General features: G+C 41.4%; 1 protein-coding gene across 4 annotated transcripts in view; it reads right to left on the reverse strand.

Moving 5' to 3' along the window:
- The window catches only part of LOC136825478 (thyroid transcription factor 1-associated protein 26), a 123,295-nt gene that overhangs the window by 76,694 nt on the left and 29,267 nt on the right, over positions 1-17,334 (reverse strand). The window contains exon 1 of one of the 4 annotated variants that reach the window (XM_067082006.1): positions 115-256. The exons of the other annotated variants lie outside the window; for them this stretch is intronic. The gene's annotated coding sequence lies outside the window, so the exon portion shown is untranslated. Of the gene's footprint in view, positions 1-114; positions 257-17,334 lie in introns of those variants that run through there. 4 annotated transcript variants of the gene reach the window in all.

Consider the following 17,334-nt stretch of genomic DNA (forward strand, 5'->3'; position numbering starts at 1 on the left):
TGCATATAAGAAGTACGTTTAGCCTAGGCCATGCTTAGTATGCTAATCTCATTTCGTCTCAAGAAATCTACAAGGCGTAGGCCCAATAAAAAATGCTAGCCTTTTCTGTCTTACCATAGGTCACAAAAAGAGGCCACCTAATGTAATAGTGAACAATAATTCAAAGTTGTTGTCGCTGTCGCACCTCGACCTGGTACTAGTACACTAGTAGTATTTGTAGGTTAACTAATATGTAGCGGCTCCCCACTTACTTCTGATTTGGCTTTGTATTTTAGTTTTTTATGTGCTTTTGACGAATTCTTTATTTGGAGAAATTCTCTTTATATATAAGCCAAAAGTAAAGTATTACTTATGAGTTCGGTCTCATCTATTTAGAATAACTACAGCGACGCCAGTGATTTAGAATAACTACAGCGACGCCAGTGGTGTTTTATGCCGAGTAAGACAATGCTCTAAAGTTATTTCCTTCTTCACATTGTAGAAATTCGGGTTGTTCACCTTTGTCTTTTCCTTTTATTCAGTCATAACGAATTTGGTGTGGTTATTATTGTTGTTTTAGTACTGTTACATGTTAATTTAATCGAGCCTACTATTCCTGTTACACCACCTAAATATTGTATTATATATTTTTTTTGCTAAGATGTCCTTATTGTATTGAATATATTCCATATCATCTCTATTGTACTATCCAGTAAATAAGAAAAAAAAAGTATTCAGACGATCGTTCGTAAATCCGATACGTGTCCCCTGGTTTTCTATGATTGTGTAATTAACACCCCCCCCCCCAATATAAAGGATGTAGTTAATCCATTGCATTCATTCGTTATACCGTTTATTAATTTTGTAAGGATCGGATTGAGTGACATACTGGCCGGGTGTTGTCTGGTTTATTGGTGGTTCCTTACTGAATGCATGTACATGATGTTGTTTCAGATTTAGCTGGCCTTGTGCCGGCACGGGCTCTTGTCATGTACAGAATCTTCGAAGTTGTTATTGGCTGGTGCGAGCCGCAAAGTAGTTTCTACACACAGACAGGGCAAAACAGAGATTACGCTTTGGACATCTGTGCTTGTGGACAGACAAAACAGATGGCGATTGTGAGAGACATAATAAACGTACAATGATAAAACATATATCAATGGAAAGGCCAGGAAATTCCACATAAGGCCAATTGCATGAGATTCGAGAGGATTAATGAATACAATGCAGTAGCATAATATATGTGAAATGGCGAGATGTTTGGCGTCTTCACAAACGGAAACATACTGTTTGATACAGAAGATTCGGTGGAACATTATGAGTACATGATTGGAATGCTTGCATGGCAATGCAAGTAGTGGTGATTGTACATAAATCGAGACAACAGTGGTTAGGGAGAAACAGACAGAAATATTGTATGGTAGAAGTTGCGTTCCTGAGAGAGAGAAAACGGGATGCTTTGTCTTGCTTTTGTCTTGTTTCCTCCTTTTGTCTTGTTTCGGTCTCTTATATACTCTCCCGTTCTGTATTGCTTAGTGGTTGTATCATTATTATAAATCGTAGTTAGTGAATGTATTGTTTCAACATAATCTATAATTCATCGTGACTCATTACGTTTCTTCACTCTACAGTCAAATGCTCTTTGAAAATCTTGGAATATAACAAATTGTAAGAGCCCCGACGCTGTCTCTTCCAAACACGTGTGTGTTCGTGATGTTTATCGTCATCATCGGAGTCGACAGGACAAAACTCAGAGCGTCTCGTTTTCTTTCTCTACAGGAACGCGATTTCAACCATACAATATTTCAGTCTTTCTCCTAAGCATTGTTGTCTTAATCATTATTACAAACCACTACTTAGTGCCATGCAAGCATTCTAAATCATAATGTTCCAACGAATATTGTTTCAACATAATCTATCTCTCCAATTTTCATCGTGCATTGTATCCATTAATCTGTCTTGAATCTCATGCAATTGGTTTCTAGAATTTCACTTCCACTGACAGTTTCATCAAATGTCTCTTGATATCGAAAAATGTTTGGAATACAAACACAATTAAGAATCGTTTTACTGTCTCTGTACATTCCGCTCGCACGCGTCAATAACTTCTTCCAAGATTCTGTACATTTATCAGAACAACCAATAGTATGTCGCTCAGTCAGTCCTTACAAAATTAAGGATCTTTCCTTTTTGCCTAATCAGCACAGTATTCCAACAGATATACGACAGATAAGTGTCCTTTTTTCGTATATATGATTTCTATACATTTATCATATGATACGATACATTAAAAACACTATTGGTCTGACATCTTTTGAACAGGGGTGTAGGCTATGTTTAGTGGGCGGGTTTTAACCAGTTTCCCTTGTGTACCTATTGTTTAGTATACATGACTGAGAATTGTACTCATTCTTTGTTAGCACAGGATAGTGTTTAAACTATGTATAAAGCATTGTCTTTATTTTCATTAACTCCTGTGGATTTTGTACTTCTTGGGTTATCCTTATTTCTTTCATGGGTTCGGTTTACTGAAAAATATAGAGGCAGGCGCCAGACGTTGTTTAACTCGGCTGCAAGGCGGAGCCTTTCCTGTGACCCCTACATTCTTACCGAGTTTTTTTTTTTCTTACTTTCACTTGTGGCAAGGAATTTCCTATCCTTCTCTTTACTTTTGTTAAATAGAACATTATCAGTTACTCACTTTTTTTCTTCGTAAGGTTGCTGTAAATCTTATATTTTTCTTCCCTTCACTTAACACAGTTTGTGTGTGTGTGTGTGTGTATATATATATATATATATATATATATATATATATATATTATATATATATATATATATATATATATAATATATATATATATATATATATATATATATATATATATATATATATATATATATATATATATATATATATATATATATATATAATATTTAACAAATGATATGCACTCCCCAACTTGACTGTTGGTTGGTTTCGATTAAGCTGGCCCTTTATGAAGAATGGGCCATTGCCAAATGCGACCATTAAGTTGAGTAAAGTAATTTCTTCATTTTTAAAATAACAATAATTATCATTTAAAGAAGTCAACGCATTCCTTTCCACGGTGTTTGCTTGGTGACATTTCCTCTTAAGATTGGGGAAATTGGTGTTTGCTTGGTGACATTTCCTCTTAAGATTGGGGAAATTGGTGTTTGCTTGGTGACATTTCCTCTTAAGATTAGGGAAATTCTTTAGTTAGTATCGAAGTCCAGTGGTGGCATGTGTTTATCAGACAAAAACGGCTAAGCTGGCATTTCCTCAGGAACTGAGGAATTTCCAAAATCTAACCGGAAAGGTCACCTCTTGGAAAGGTATTTGTTGACTTCTTTAAATGATATTTATTATTACTATATAAAAAAAATTGACGAGGAAATTTCTCTACCCAACTTAATGGTAGCATTTGGCAAGGACCCATTCTTCACAAAGGGCCAGCTTAATCGACGCCAACCGCAAGTGTATATTTACTCCTTAACAGAAAACGTTTCTAAGAGGTCCTTGACTGTGTGAGTCAGCCAGACACCAAGACGCCTGATCACTGGGTGTAGCCAGGGTTGAAGTGGATTTGGGGGATTGTGGGGAAAAAAATGATCTCCATATTTTACGATTAATTTTCCAAAATCTTCAAAATTTATCTAAGTGCTTCACTTTGGTTTTATATACAGCCCTCCACAGGGCCCTTGTAAGTTTTCAAAATAAGGGGATTCTTATATTTCATAATTGTCTTTCAGTGTTTTCTCGTCAGCATCGTTGCTCTTGCAGAAAAGGAGAGTCTTTAGTTTTTTTAAATTTCCTTTCTTCTTGTATGCTAGTTTTATTTCTTACGGACCCTATGGTTAATGAATTGCATAGATTATTAATCAAAGCCATGATCCAGATTATTTTTTACCTTTGACATAGTTCTTGTTTTAAATTTCCTTTCTTCTTGTATGCTAGTTTTATTTCTTACGGACTGTATGGTTATTGAATTGCATAGAAGATTATTAATCAAAGCCATGATCCAGATTATTTTTTACTTTTGACATTCTTTATATACTGTGCACTTCTTGCCATCATATGTTTTATTTTTAGTGTCACTGTGGCCTTTCTTTACATAATTTTTACACTTGGAGATGCTGTTAGCACATTCATTTGATTTGTGATTTTCACCACATCTTGGGCAAGCTTGGTCATTTCTACAATTTGTTGCGCTGTGACCAAATTCCTGACATTTGTAGCATTGATAGGGCATGTAACAGTCGTATACGTTGCTATGGTAATACAGTGTACACTATTTGTCACCTCTATCATAGATAGCCTTTCGTATTTGTGGTGAGCATTTGGTGATATGATGTTTATATTTGTCATAGACTACTTTTATTTTTGGTTTAAGTTTACCCTTCTCATTTACTGATATATTGCCGATTTCCTGAATCTCCATTTTTACCTTTTCTAAGTTTTCCTGTGGAAGTCTTACAAATAAGTGTCCGTCTCTTGTTGTTTTAACCTGTTCAACTGGCGCCGTTATTTTAATCATAATTTGTCTTTTCATTTGCTGCTGTGCTCTCTTCGTTCGTAGATAAGATCAGAAGCACTTTTTTTTTGTTTAATGATTCAGCATAAGTTTTGTCCATGTTTGTCATGGTCTTTAGGTCTATATCAACATTGTCAACTTTGTTTTGGATTTCATCTGTTTTGATCATTACGTTCCTAGTTTTCTGAGCCGAATCCTGAATCAACTTTGTTAATATCTCTGTGTTTTATTTCTTCAAGTTCATCTTCAGTGAGTTTTTTGTGTGTTTTTGTTCAGGCCTCTTGAAATTATTACATATGTACAATATGTTGTCACTTCGAAGTATGGGTGTGTATCTGACCTAATACTTGAACATTCATAGTGGAACCATGCATCGCATATTTCACAGCAAGTTCCATCCTCATCAACTTCCCCAGAGTAATGTCCGCAGGTTGCCGACTCTCTCTCGATTTGGGTTGACTCGTCCTTCTCCAGTATTTTCTCTAGAGTTCCATCTTTATGTGCTGCTTCGGTAATTGAGAAAAATGTTCGTATGATATTTTGATCTTTCCTATACTTAATTTAATTTCTACAGTATTTATTTTCTCTTTTTCCTTCCTCTTCTTCGTATTCACTTTGAACACCGCGCAAGTCAGGCACTTTTCACAGTGCACTTCACAGACCCGTCCTACCTGCATGAAAGCTACACAAAGCTGTATTAGAATATTAGAATGCAGCTGTAGATCGTTCTGTATTAGTTACAGTAATGATTTTCATGTTCCCGCTGTTTATCCTGCCAAAACTTTTGATGATTTCTTCCTGAAGTAAACAGTCATTAGTCCACTTTCAATCGACGACTAAAGTCATTAGTATCGGTGTCGTCATCAGTGTTGATTTTAAGAGGTCCCCCTAACGGGCCCCATTTGGATCATTAGCCTATGTTGGATTAAAAAAATGTCCCGCCTGTATTTTATTGTTTTCTTGAATAACAATGACCTTGCCATTAATGAGTTTCATTAGATATAATTTTCTCTCTAGTATTTCATTTTCTCATCTCTTCAGTGTCTGCATCCGTCATTTTCCCAGTATCTTTTTCAAATCAGTTCCATTTCGTTTTCATCCACATTTACACACACACACACACACACACACACACACACACACACACACACACACACACACACACACACACACACACATGCAGGTTTCGTTGAACGATAGATGGCTGCGAACTTTAGCTATTTTGATATTGTTTCTTTCCAGTGTACTGTAGTCACTCTTCACTTCACAACTCGAAGTTTGTAGAAATATAAAAGAAAGCCAGTTCTTATAATTCCTTTTATTTTTGTCTCCATAGCGAGCTTTCGGACTGGACTTCGTCCATAATCATGCCAGACTAAAATATTTACATTTCAATACCAAACATAAAAATTACAAATGAGCAAACAAGTGGTTAAAATAGGACAATTGTCATGGAATTATTGTTAACATAACAACATTATATATATGAACTGATTTGTACAGAAATCCATGTTTGAGACGTAACAGAAAATCTGCTAGGTGTTTGTACGTCTTTTTGATCAGGGAGTAACGAACAGATACTGCTGATTTGTCGAACGCCATATGATCGTTGGGGTTTGGTGTGGGTAATTCAAATGAGTGCCATACATAGAAGACCCTTATTGGTTCCTTTCGATTATAAGAGACCAATCAGCTGAGGTCTGTGACCCAAGCAAGTTCAGTTTGAAAAGTTAATGATCAGGAAGGGTTTAGCGGTCGGCGGTTTAGGGCGCGTCCATAAGAGAGTGATCGGTGCATGTCACCTTAGACTACCTTCCGACAATAATTGCATAATAAAGTGGCGTAATATTAGCAACAGGGCTCTGTTTAACTATTAAGGAAAATACATGTGTTCATTGTATCTTCTCGTTTCATTTATAGTGGTAGAACCTTTATGTGAACGAGAATCAGGTCATATTTTTGGTGTCAGTTGTGGGATGTTGCCAGTACATAATAATTAACAGCGTAATTGTGAAGGTGAAGTAAACAATGCAAACTCGAAAGTCGGCGCGCGATGGCAGGAGTGCCAGTACTAGCAGTACCAGTGCTAGCAATAACAGTGCCAAGGAAGAGGACAGGGTGAAAGAGCTGTCAATGACTATCCAACGCGCGTTAAAAGAGTTGCACAAATTAACAAATGAAACACGAAATAAAAAGCCCGCCGACCCACTCACAATTTCGCCCGACGTCACGTCGTCCCCACTAGCGTGATCAGTCGAGAAAATAAAAAACTGCCTGGTGAAGGTTTCTTTTTGATCGAGACCTTCATAAAGTGTATTGAAAACGCCACAGTAGGTTGGACAGATAGAGGAAAAATTGTGCAAACAAAAAAAAAAGTGACGGGGAATGCAGCACGGCAGATCAGGAGTTGGGACGTCAGTTGTTCAACAAACTGGGGCACTTTTAAATAACACCTCACCCAACAGTTTACCCTACACCGAGAGGAGAAGATAGAGCTGATGGAAGCCTATGACCCCGCGTTGCGGGTGGGAAGAGTCGTTTTCAGCATTTTGTAATCGCATCTGTGACGAATATGGGTTCCTCGCCCCTGAAAGAGACCAAACTGCAGAGGGAAAAGAAGCCTTCTGCCGACGCGTGCTGAGGCAAATTCTTCCCACTTCCATAGTGAGATTCCTTATTGGCGATGAGGGGCCCTTACAACTTTGCTGCCGAAGGTACAGCTCCTGTTAGACCACGAACAACGTCAGCAAGAAAGGGGGAGGGGGCAGGTCTCCCCCCAACCGTTTGTTGCAACGGTTAAACAACCTGACCAAGCAAGTCCTCGGCCAGCCCCACCCACCATCCAGGGGACAGCGTCACACACCCAGGGACATCGAAGAGGCAAGGGGAAACCAGCCAGGAATAAGATGGTTGGCTGTTGCTGGCAGTGTGGAAATGACGGCCACACGGGGGCCCAGTGCCCCTCTCACTGAGCCGCAACGTTGTTTTTGATGCAGTGCAACAGACCACCTCATGAACGCTTGTTCACAAAAAAAAAAGACTACGGCCAGCTGAACAATGTTCCCCCTGCAACAAGGAGAGGAAGGGGAAGGCGTCGTGGAGGAGGAGTCGGGAGGACCCCCGACTACACCCACGCTCATCAGGTCCAAACAACGACTGTGGCCTTGGTAGAAGACTAGAAGTTGTAGAAAAAGAGAGGCCTTGTTGGGGAGTGAGGGGAGTCAACCAACCCCCCGAGAAGTAGTGGAGAGCCCTCCACCAACTGTCACTGCCCCCACCCAAATGCTGAGGGTGCTGGGAGGGAAGGAGATGCAAGAGCCTATCGCCGCCCCCAATCCGCGAAGGAAGTTGCGGTGCCGATTGTGCAAATATGGTTAGGAGAGCGACAGGGAAGGGCGTTGATCGACACTGGCGCAAGTGTGTCTTTGTTAGAAGAACACCTAGTGACAGGGTCGGTGCAGCCTGTGAAAGGTTGTTCAGTTTTAAGTACAGCAGGCAGCCATCGGATGGTAACCCAGAGGACTGTGAAGCAGCAGGTAACCATCGATGGGCGGGTAGTGACACATACCTTCTATGTACAGTAGTACCAGCATTACAAGTAGAAGGAATTTCAGTTATTTTAGGAATTGATTTTCTGGATAGGAACAAAATAATAATAGCTGGCACAGACGGGAAGGGGATCAAAGTAAGTTTAAAAGGACATCGAATCTCCACAGAAGGGAGAGACCGAGGTGCTTAAGAGTCTCCCTAAGATCGAAGGGGGGGGGGAAGTACCCGCCGCCCAGAGGCGGGAGATGTGGCACCACTCCGGGCCCTCTCATCCCTCTCTGTGACACCCGCACGTAATTTACCTGAAGGCACTGTAGTTATGATCAGACCCCATCAGAAATGGGAGAATTTTATCATTCCGGATCTGAGCGAGGTTAATGTGCCATTTATTAACATTAGCGATCAGCGTACCATATTAGACAGTGGGTTGATATGTGACCTTGAACCTTGTGAAATAGCAGATGCTTCTCACACACAAGCGACCTTGAGTAGCACGCGTCAGGGTCTCGGTAAAGACCGTCTAGATAGACTTCTGCGAACAGCTGGTCGGTCTACCCCTGTTACTTATCAAAGTATTGTCAAGGAAATTATACTAAGTTATCAAAATGTAATCACGATTGGTGACAAAACCCCAGGCAGAATAAATAATTTCCCATTTGCTATAGAGACCAGCGATCAACCGCCCACAAGACTAAGCCGTATAGAATTCCAGTCTGTTGTCAGTGGGAAGTGGGGAAGGAAATTAATAAATTAAGGGAGCAAGGGACCATTAGATAAAGTGAATCTCCCTGGGCCTCGCTAATCGTGATGGTTAAAAAGAAGGATGGTTCTCTTAGGCTATGTGTTGATTATAGAAAGTTGAATAGTATCACAAAAGATAATGCATTCCCATTGCCCTCTGTCGAAGAATTGTTAAGGTCAGAGACAGTATATTCTTCACCACCTTGGATTTAAAGTCAATTTATCATCAAATACCTATAGACGAGAGTAGCAAAGAAAAGACAGCCTTCATAGCTAATGATCAGTTGTTTGAATACAATTACCTTCCTTTTGGAGTAAAGATCGCTCCTGTCCATTTTCCACGTGTTATGATGTCCGTATTAGCTTCGCTATTAGGGCATAGGATGTTTGTATACTTAGATGACATAGTCATAATAGGGGGTACAGTAGAAGAACATAAGAAGAATATTATTGAAGTCTTAGAAGCTTTAAAGCGACATGGTATGAAAATTAATCTAACCAAATGTAAATTCTTTCACCAAGAAGTTGAATTTTTGGGGCACATTGTAACATCTGAAGGCCTTAAGCCTTGTGCAGATAAAGCAACAGCAATTAAAGAATTTCCCCGAGCAGTATAGCTATTGGGGGAGTGATTTCTCAAGTTGACGATGCAGAGAATGAAAAACAGATTAGTTTTGCATCACGAGCATTAAAAGGGACAGAGAATAATTACAGGACCTTCAATAGAGAGGCATTGGCGATTCTATGGATGCTGGAGAAACATTGCTACTTTTTGCTGGGGAATAAAGTCAGAATAAACACAGATCATCGCCCGTTTAGAGATTTATTCAAGAAAAGGGAGTTATGGCCTGTCCACACTAGCGGGCATGCCCGTCGGGCACTTCCAGCTGTTTATATTTTCTCTCGCTTCTGAAGTATCGTTACCAGTCAATTGCATCGTTCTGGCTCCACACTCGGTCGGTCAGTATAGTGGAACGGGTTATGGGAACGGTGTTTGCCCGCCGATCAGGCCCGCTCGTCTGGACAGGCCTTTAATCACTCGCCAGGCTCGTTGGATCGAGCGGCTGCTAGAGTTTGATATTGTGGGAATTGAACATATAGCAGCGAAAATAAAGTAGCTGATGCTCTCTCCAGGAGTGCTGTAATGGGAGTTGCAACCCGAGCAGCAAAGAGAGAGGAACAGCTACGAAAGAAGCAGTTGCATGCCTCAGAGGCACCCGATGTAGAAAGCAGGAATAACTCGGTAACTCGGGAGTTAGGGAGAGAGAGAGAAGAGGTGCGAATTGTACCAGCTGTAAGAACGAGAGAGCTGATCCTCCAGGTGGGGTCAGCAAGTGGGTGCCCTGGGAGTGAGTGTGTGTGAGTGATTGGTTTGTGTGGTTGGAGTATGAAGAGGTGATGAGGGGTCAGAAGTCCGAACCCTGGATTGAACAGGTTAAGGCTTGTGTAAGGGTATGAGTAACGAGTTTTGCGATTTCCTAACAGTGCCCAAAGATATATTCTTCCTTGAAGAAGACTTCTTATTTTGTAAATATGAGAAGAGACCGGGCGATATCCGATCTCGCGTCGTCCTTCCTCCCCCTTTGGTAGAAAAGCCATCCACATGATACATGTAAGTCCCTATGTAGGACATAGGTATAGAAAGGTCCCTCAAGAGGGCGCAAGAATCCTTTTTTTTGGGTAGGGATGAAAAAAGACATTATAAAATTCATCTCCCCAATGCCACATCAGTAATACCATGAAAACTCATAGACATACTATTCCGAAGGCTCTAATGTGGCCAGTGGAGCCAATCAAATTTGCCAGAGTACACATTGATGTTGTGGACCCTTTGAGTTCATTCATAGTGAAGTTCGGCTGTCCCCGTACATTAATCAGTGACAATGTACGTGAAGTTTACTGTATGGACAGGACCCTTCATTGCCATATACTGTGGTCATGGACCTTAGAACTTTACTGTTATATAGTGTCAAACAATACCGGGTGATGTTTTGTAACATGACCCGAAGAGTGTTTCAGACAAAGCAGATGCTTCTGTTGAGGGTCAGTGAAAAGTATCAGATGGAATATGATCAGCGATTCCTCACGTCAAAGATGATGTCTTGATGTGGCACCTGAATAAGCCAGTACCCCCTTTCCCGGGAATGCATGTCTGGGGATCATTAATAGTATACCCAATTGATTATTGGAACTGCAGGTTATTGCAATCCAATTCTAAGAAAATTGTGTGTGTTAATGTGTGGAGCTAAAAATTATTATTCCAGTGATCCTATATAATTCTCTGTGATGCGTGGAATTCATAACACTGTAAATTGCCAATTGTAACCGCGCAATTTGACCCTGGCTTGCTAAGTTTTAGGTTTTGTTTCTGCATGAATTATTGATAACATATGTCGGGCGGTATGGTACTCAAATGGCAGTGCACAAATAGCAGAGAAACTAATTGGAAAAAAATAATAATGTTGTGAGTCCTGCGAGACAGAACTTGGGGGGGGGGGGGGGGCTGAGGGGTTGGTGGACTGATCTGTAAAGAAATTCATGTTTGAGACATAACAGAAAATCTGCTGGTTGCTTGTACGTCTTTGTGATCAGAGAGTAACGAACAGATACTGCTGATTTGTCGAACGCCATATGATCGTTGGGGTTTGGTGTGGGTAATTCAAATGAGTGCCATACATAGAAGACCCTTATTGGTTCCTTTCGATTATAAGAGACCAATCAGCTGAGGTCTATGACCTAAGCAAGTTCAGTTTTAAATTTAATGATCAATAAGGGATTAGCGGCGACGGGTTGGGGCGCGTCCATAAGACAGTGATGGGCTCGTGTCACCTCAGAGTACCTTCCGACTATAATTGCATAATTAAGTAGCGTAATATTAGCAACAGGGCCCTGTGTAACTAATAAGGAAAATACACGTGTTAATTGTATCTTACGCATTTCATTTGTACTGGTAGAACCTTTATATGACAGAGAATCAGGGTATATATATATATATATATATATATATATATATATATATATATATATATATATATATATATATATATATATATATACACAGTATATATTATGCTGTTTATGATTACCAGTGGCTAGTTTACTTGTAGCCAACATGTTTGTAATGTGTATGCGAGAAGTAGCAGACGTGTGTTTATGAGTTTGTACTACTTAGCAAGTTCCTCATTGGACAGGTGGGTATCGTTCTTAGCTAGCACTCTGCTGGCCCCGCGTTCGATTCTCCGACCGGCCAATGAAGAATTGGAGGAAGTTATTTCTGGTGATAGAAATTCATTTCTCGCTATAATGTGGTTCGGATTCCATAATAAGCTGTAGGTTCCGTTGCTAGGTAACCAATTGGTTCTTAGCCACGTAAAATAAATCTAATCCTTCGGGCCAGCCCTAGGAGAGCTGTTAATCAGCTCAGTGGTCTGGTTAAACTAAGATATACTTAACTTTTTTAACTTTTACTACATAGTGGAAGCACCTTTAGATATGAATGCCATTTTTGTTCAGTGTTACCAGATACGGTTTGAATTATGCATTAATGATATTGATGAGGGTAAATTGAATATTCGTTAAAGAAGTTGTTATTAATAATCTTAGTGGGAATTCGCTGCAGCATGGAAATGCTCTAAAAGTATTTGTAGACCGATGATTTTTCTAAATGATCAACCTTGACCTATTTTTTCATGGTTACAGACCAACAGAGCGGTATAGGGAATGTGTATAAAGAGGTTTATATGCATCCGGCATCACAACTCCTGTGGGTTATTGAGCGTCAGAGAACTTTTGAATCATCACTCGCTTGTGAAATTTGGCCAAGGACACGAGAGCGGAGTCATGATTTGGATAAAACTTTGGCTTACTCCTCGTTGGGTTTTGCACTGACACTTGTAAGACTAGATTAAATCATAATCAGTCAGCTTTTTTATTATAACTCAGATCCGTAAATAGACAAAAGTTAACTTTTGCTGGTATCAGTACGAGCAGGATAAAATATTACATCCGTTTGCGTGTGGGTTTTTCCTCAAGAGTATGTTCATACGAGTTTTACATTATCTATCTATCTATCTATCTATCTATCTATCTATCTATCTATCTATCTATCTATCTATCTATCTATCTATCTATATATATATATATATATATATATATATATATAAATGTACAGTATATATACGGTATATATATGTAAAATATATATATACTCATAATTTATGTATGTATAAATGTGTTAGGGCAGATTTTCTTCTGAAGACAGTATCTGTGTAAGTCGACGATATTGTTCTATTTTGATTTATTGATGTTTTGTATTTGCCTAAACAACTTCCTTTTCCTTGCAGTTCACCTGCTCGGGATTACCAGTGAGCCGGAAAGTTGGATAAAACTCGCCGGCAGCAAGGTGCACAGCTTGCCCAGGTAAGTGCTTAAGGTTACATCTTTTATGACTCTTGTGGCTCAGTTGGTAGTGCCTTTGCCTCTCAGTCGAAAGGACTTGGCTCGATCATAGCGCCAAGGAGAAATTTATCAAAAAAAATAATTTCAAGGAAAAAGTTAGAATGAAGTGCAGCTGCAGTTCAAAAGAAATGATCTTGTACAAGATGATGACATAAGTGGTTAAGGATATGGTGGGTACGTTGAAAATTTAGGGAAAATTTGAGCAAGCCAAAGCTGATATGAATAATTTTCCGTGTTAGGGGCCGCATACTGCTCATTATGTAGCTTCTGAATATGACATTATGGAAGTTCTTTAGTGTCTGGATTTATGTAAACTGCAAAGGGAAAAAAGGAATTACACTGCTTCAATTTTGTAGCTTGTAAAAGTCACACAGAATCAATGGAACTCGTGATCAGTAAAGGGGCAAATGCATATCCATTTCTCCCATGAAAAATCAATTGTGTAATAAGGAAATAATTATAATGAGAAAGGTTAGTGCTGAATGTATAAAAAAACACTAATTTAAAGATGATTTTATTGATGATAGAGTTGATGCAGATCTGAATGATGTAGCTGAAGAAGGGCTAATGCAAATTCAAGGATGATTATAGAGGATTATAGAGGTAAAGGTTAAGGGCTTAAGGTCAAATACATGGCTGAAGGATGAAAAGACACCAGAGTTCAATAGACTTATAAGTGAGGTGCTACAACCTGGGTGATAATGTGACCTAGTGTCTGGCTAGGGTGAATAGACATGAGGTTAGATGGCGTTGAAGTTATAATTGATAATTTGTAAAAGAGGAAAGGTGACCTAAGTAGATGAAAGAATTCCAGGGACACAACCCTATGTAAAATACCAGGGAAGACATTTACTGAAGGGTGTTTGCAGCGTCCTTCTTCGACCCCCTAACTGCATCCACATTGTTCAACACTTTAGTCCGACTGTATGGTTTTCCTCTCAGTTTTACCTTTAGAACCTTGTACTGTACATAAGTTCTTTTATTTTCTGTATCTCTTTCACTGTCTTAATTACTGAATGGCTGAGAGTTCCCCAGTGCTTTGCTTGACACCATGAGTTCCATAAATCAAATCAAACTTGGGAAGACACTGTGATCAAGAGAGTACAACCAATGAGAGAACAATCAGCAGAGGAAGTGCAATGTAGGTTTACACAAGGGGGAGAGTGTGAAGATGAAGTGTATGACATAGAACCGTTGTGTGAGAAGTTTGAGAGTATGTTACATACTTGGACAGAAAAAGCTAATGATACTGTAGAGCTGATAAGGATGAGGTATGGAGTATGCTAAGAGTGTAAGGTGTATAAAGTAATTTTTTGAAAGGAATTGGAAGTTTGGATAAAAACAAAATGTATGGGAACATGAAGATGGGAGAACTGGCTGGTTTCATATGAAAGTTGGTTTAGTACAGGGTATGTCTTCCTACGAACACTATAGGCTTTGTTCTCATAAGCAATGAATGTGTATAGACTATGGGTATAAGGAAATTGACGGGTCAAAGGCTCTTAAAAATCCAGTTTGAATTAAAACAAAAGCAAGAAAGAGCTGTGCAAAAGAATTAAAAGAAATTAAATATTTTAAAGTAATCGGAAAGTCCAAAAGAGATACCTTCAGTACAAAGAAAATACGATTAGCTCGCAAGAGGCCTCCTGAAGGCGTCGAGGGGGAAGCCTCTGGAACTTCGCATGTGCCGGGGGCCCCGGACTTTTGGCGAAGCTCGGGCCTGAACATGTCAGGGAACTCCATCAGCAGCTGCGAGTATTGGTGGGGGGCGGCAGAGCAGATGGTGGGCGCCTTGGGTCCCATTGCCAACGGGAGGGACTGGCAGGTGTCTGTATCTAGGAGGCTTTTCCGACCGACGTCAACTGCCAACCCGAAGTGCGCCAGGAAATCTGCACCCAGGAGCGGGGTCCTAACGTCCGCAACGACGAAGTCCCAGGAGTACCTCCGGCCAAGGATGGAGATCGACAGGGGCCTGGTTCCATAGGAGAGGATGGGGGACCCGTTGGCGGCAGTGAGGGAGGCAGCCGGGTCCAGTTCTCGCTTGCGGTCCTCTCTAGATGCCGGGAAGATTGATCTAACGGGCCCCGTGTCGACCAGCATCATCCTGCCGGAGACGGTGTCGCGGACGTAGAAGCCTATTGGTTCTGGGCCCCTGGGTTCTTCTGCTGCCATGGTGGCTTGTCCTGCTGGCCGCCGCCTCCCCCATTTTTTGAACAGGCGAATGAACAGGGCGGCAGGCAATTCCAGGCGTCTTGGCCGAACCGCCTGTGGTAATGGCAAAGACCCGGGGAATTCCACCTGTTGGGAGGTGCTGGGCGCCTCCTGGTGATGGCGTTGACCTCTTCCTCTGTTCCCTCCTCCTGCTGGATGGTGCTAACTGGGAGTGTGGGCGCTGGTACCCACTTTGTTGCCTTTACGGAGTCCGTCAAGTGCTGTGCTGAGATGATCAGGTCTTCGAGGGGCATCGCGTAGGGCTCCGGGATTTGTGTGCGGACCTCTGGGAGGAGCTGACGCAGGAGGATCTCCCGCGACAGGCTTATCTCGCGCTTCTTTTTACTGCCGTCAGTGTCTGGGATGGTGAGGAGGTTTCGGATCATGCCCCATGACTCCATGACGCTCTGATCCTGCCGCGGGTTGATGGCAAGGTCGAGGGCGTGGGCGGCCCGCTCGGCAACCGGCAGGGAGCATGTCTGGAGGGGGGTTTTCTTCAGGAGGTGGTAGGGAAGGGGGCATGCTTCAGACACCCACGGGACGAGCTTACTGTAGATCTCCTCTGGCAGGGCGTTGAGTACTATATCCGCCTACAGCACCTCGTCAAGATCCACAATCCTGAACTGGCTCTCGACCGAGTAGAGCCACGCCGACTGATTCCCCTGCGTAAATGGCGGCAGTTTTATGGACAGGGCGGCACTGGATTGGCCCGCTGGGCTGGGGAGAGAGTGGGGTGCAGGCAGGGGTGTGGAGGAGTGTGAGAGCCTCGGCGTGGGGACGGGCGTAGGTGATATGGGAGGGAGGTAGACCTCCGAATCCGCGAGGTCAGCGGTTAATTGAACGAGGGAGGGGATGTCCGCGTCCATACTCGCTCTTTGCCCTCTTATATGGAGTAGGGTACTGGCGTCAAAATGCACTTGGGCGCGTGCCATGTGAGTCCGCTAATGACGCTGGTGATTTTGCCAATGAGAGTTGGCATACCCAAACGCTGGTTCAGCGCCGTGATTAGTCCGCTAAGGGCCAAGACTGAGTCGCGTATGGGTCTGCTAATGGCTTCGGGAACCACTCCAGGCGTCACCACTATGAGGTGCTAAAGAAACGAGCAGGTAAAAGTTACTGCTGATTTATTCATGTTGTTGTATTGTATTAAGCCAACTCTTGTGTTGGCACGGGCCTTTCCCTTGTTTGGCCCGTAGGTGATCTGAAAAATTCAGAAGGTCATTTGTTATAGGAAATTTGAAAGAGATTTAGTAGTAGAGACAGTTGTGGATGGAGGAAGGATGATGGTTGTAGTGGGAGGGGGCCATCATGTCACGGATAGTAGTAGTTTGAGATTTATTCAAGGTCCAGGCGGTTTATATAGTGGCCGACTGGCGTCGGGCCACGGAAGACAATGGAAGCAAGGGTGACCTGAGGTCAATAACAATTAATAAATAAATACAGCGAACGAGTACAATATACAATGCAACAATAGACAGAATTAAAGTTGAGTATAATCTTGACGCCTGCGAAAGAAGAAATACACAGTACACAGTTGATGAACAGATAAATAATTGCATACACAGTTTAAACAATTGAATTTTTGTGAGCTGGCCCGTCCATCGTGACGAATCGTAGGTACAAAGAAAATGGGCCGTCATCAAAGAAAACTTGCTTAGCAGGGACTTTACAAGACCACAAGGAGATTGAATTCAGTTGGAAGAATTAATAAAAAAAAATGAACGTCCTAGAAGAACAATAGAGGAGAATAATGCAAGGAGAACGTGATGAGATAAAGCCAGATAAAACACCCAGGTATCATAAAGATATGGTGCCACAGAGAAAAATATACTTAAAACAAGTA

Source organism: Macrobrachium rosenbergii, chromosome 37 (assembly GCF_040412425.1).
Source record: "Macrobrachium rosenbergii isolate ZJJX-2024 chromosome 37, ASM4041242v1, whole genome shotgun sequence".
Lineage (NCBI taxonomy): Eukaryota > Metazoa > Arthropoda > Malacostraca > Decapoda > Palaemonidae > Macrobrachium > Macrobrachium rosenbergii.